Source organism: Selaginella moellendorffii, unplaced genomic scaffold (genome assembly GCF_000143415.4).
Source record: "Selaginella moellendorffii unplaced genomic scaffold, v1.0 SELMOscaffold_35, whole genome shotgun sequence".
Classification (NCBI taxonomy): Eukaryota; Viridiplantae; Streptophyta; class Lycopodiopsida; order Selaginellales; family Selaginellaceae; genus Selaginella; species Selaginella moellendorffii.
Window position 1 is genome coordinate 314,955 of NW_003314296.1, and position 3,585 is coordinate 318,539.

The 3,585-nt window shown below is 35.0% G+C and overlaps 1 pseudogene; it reads right to left on the reverse strand.

Annotated features, from left to right (window-relative positions):
- Positions 1 to 618: 618 nt before the first annotated feature.
- Positions 619 to 3,545, reverse strand: LOC9657171 (annotated as a pseudogene).
- Positions 3,546 to 3,585: the final 40 nt, after the last annotated feature.

The window sequence follows — 3,585 nt, forward strand, 5'->3', positions numbered from 1 at the left end:
CCCCAGCCGTTAAGCTGGAAGAGACAAACGGTACGTGAAAATTCAGTCGGGCATCATAAAGCAAGTCTACTCCACTACCCTGGTACCCCGTGTCAAATGCTCGACCTGTAGCAGCACCAGACATAAACAATCATGCAAAATTGCTGTTGCTAACTGTATGGCTTGTTGTGGACGGTAGTCCTTGTACTGCTGCACCTCTTCCACTCTCATCCATGTACACTGCTTGAACTGTGTCAGTTATCTCGCATTTTCTTCCATACTGTATCGCTCTTCCTCCTGGTTTCCTCATGGTTTCTAGTGTATGACTGTGATAATGGTCTTGTGCTGGATGATTTTTTTGCACAAAGAATGCTTGTTTCCGTGTCTTGTATGCTAGAAGTTGATGTTGTGTAATCCAGAAACACAAAAGTCAAGTGTAAGCCTTTTTTTATGCAGGTTCCAAATGATTGTAATTCAGCAGAGCAATATTTCTATCTACCAAGTAGAGTAATGGGAACTATTGCAAACCATCGTTGAAGAGCTGTAATATTTACAAATTACGGTGCAAAAGCCAGTGCTACTTTGTCAAAGCTAAGAAATTGGTTCCTTTTCAACAAAGTTTGCTGCTGGGTTTTGCCTTTAAAGCAGAAGCTGGTGTGCCAAATCCAAACCCTTCACACTCACCCGAGGAGAGGAACTATGTCGTGTGGTCTGTTACACAGGTGGAGCTTGTCCATACGTACATGGACTTCCTCTTCCATGGGGGCTGCTATCTGGTTCGGCTGGATGAGCTGTATTATTTGGCTTTATTTAGTTTATTTTCTGACAATTTGAAATTTGTTTTATACCATCATTCTAATTAATGATGAGAGGACCATAGTATAGATTAAAACTTTTTTTCTCAATCTATTTTTTAATATCTGTAAGACACAATATTTTTCCTTTTTCTCAATCTCATTTTAATATTTGTCATGCTCATTGAATAGCCCACCGCTTGATAAGACTTATCATTCCGTTCAGCTGTTGAATCTGTAATAATAACAAATACAGCTCAAAAAATACAAAATCATCTGAGAGGGATTAGAGGAAGATCAAGTACATTCTTTTGGGTTTTCAGCAATTGCTATTTTTAGATGTGCCTCCACTCTGAAATGGAAATTTAAAGTTAGTAATAGATACAATCCATACGTACTTCAGTGATAGTTCCCTCAATGTAGCTAGTTTAGGGAAGTTATGTATTGGCTGAGCATCTTTTAGTGTGGAGGTGATCTCAGTGTCTGTTTTTTTTTCTAAATAGAAACTCTGCCATTTGTTATTTTACATTCTGGAAATCATCAAATTTTGAGTTAGCTTAAATTTAATTTATGTTTCTCACAAATTTACACCAAATACCTTATCTATTTCATTAGCAAAGTGAGATTCCGATGCCTTTGTTACTTTTCTTTGAAAATGTTCTGTGTCCTCGCAATCTAAGAACAATGATTAGCATTGTGAATATATTTTAGCAAAGAAACATCATTCTTGTGTTAAAAAGTTCTACCGTGAAGATGTTCTATTTGTTGTTCATTTTGAAATTGGTATAAAGTGTTTTCTTTATGCATCATGTTTTTTTTCTCAGTAGCAAAAGCAACATCAGCAACTGGTCTATTGGTCTGCTTTTAGAAAAAGAACTTAATAAAAAGGTATAAACAAACAAGCCAACCATAATCTTTTCTGCATTATTTGCAGTTGATACTCTAATTGTTAAACAATAGGTGTTCTTTCAAATCCTTATTTATCATGAGTGAGCTCCACAAAGTTTGCTTCCAAAACTCCTAAATAACCTTAAAGAATGTATCAAAGACCAATAGTAGAATAGTAAAACTTGCCATAAACACTTTACCCTTGTTTTCGTGATGAATTCCATATTTTCCAAAAGGGCTGTCATATATTAAATGAGAAAAATGATCTTTCTGAATGATTGGTTACCTTAATAAGTCGGTTTTTGTGGTAGACATTAAATCCTTGTATATCTATTTGTTGTGTGTACCAAAAGTTTACTTTTGCAGACATCTACATTCAAAGTTGAATAAATATCAAAGAAAATTTTAAAAATGGGGACAACTACTTTTAAATCATTTTGAAACTTGAAATTAAATTGCTCTATATGCATTGCATCACTCCTTATGTCAGAGTGTTCAACTTCTTGATTTCGAAGAATGATCTTGAAGTTTTCTGGTAGATGCAAATACAACATTGAAATATATACCTGCAAACCTGAGTGGATGAGAAAGTGTATTTTAAATTTTTTCTTACCCGTAGAGAACTTTTGTACAGGAAAAAGTGTTTAATATTGGAATATTTGTTTGCCATTTCACATTGTATGTCATGTTGACCGTTTCTAATTTGGATATCCTTAATGGGTGTCAGAAAAGTAAACTTTTAAAATATAAAACATACATGAGGATCAGATTTGAAGTCTAGTTCAATTTGTTGCTCGTCATTCTCCCATAGATTATAGATGATTATTCTTGTCCCTTGGTCATTAATTTTCTTGAACTTGAATAGTAGAGACACATAACTTAAGATTATTGATCTAGAATACCTACTTGGCTATGAATAGATCCTTCATTTTGATAAGGACTCCATTTAGTGATTACATCCATATGAATTTTCCAATCTTGATGTGTACATTTATGGATCTCTTTTAACTCAAGCCCATATCCTTCATAATTCAGCTGCAAATATGAACAATGTGATGAATACACATCTAAGAGAATTTATCCACTCAAAACCATTGGAACTATAATATCTTGCTGCACTGTATCACGGAGAAAGCTATAAGAGAGTAATCCCACACTTTGAATAAATCTGTACACAATGTTAAATAAAGTGGCGAAAAATATGGCAGTCAACTCTTATACCTGTCACCTACTGCAGTGTTTGATTTTGAAAATACAATGACATCTGCACCAAGGCGCGTTGTACTTGTCTTGAAACCATTTCCATTTGGTAGTATAAATAATATTAAAAAATGTAAAAAAAAAGATGGCACTTACATTGTCCAATTGTTCTACTGGCTGTGTCATTTACAGAATACCCAAAGGACATACATTGTCGCAAATGATCAAGAGTCATGCCATCACCATTGTCTAAATTAACAAATACAATGTTACTTGCATAAAGAAAGAAAAAAGGAAAAAAAAAAATGTCTTACAAACCTTCAAACAGAAGCATTGGCGTGCCATTAACTGGATTCTTGAGAACATCTATGTTGGCAAATGTCGCTCCATTTGTTGTCTGGTCGAGTGCATTATCAAGCAGCTCTGCTATTGCTGCAAAAAGTGTAAGATCATGCATTAGAAAGAAAAGAGGAACAGTGATATGCCTATTTGAATTACCACCAAAAGCCCACTTGTGGCTTCTTGCGTTAGAATGAAGGAATTTGGGATGCATTCGTACGTGGTCCATTCCAGCTACAAAACCACGTAATGAGTTACTTCCTTAAAAAGCAGTCATAATGAGCAAGGACCTGGCATTGTTTGTGCGTTAGAACCATCGTAATTTCCTGCTTTCCAAAACTGGGAACATTGTCTTGGCTGCTGTGTACAAACAACTGTTTTATCA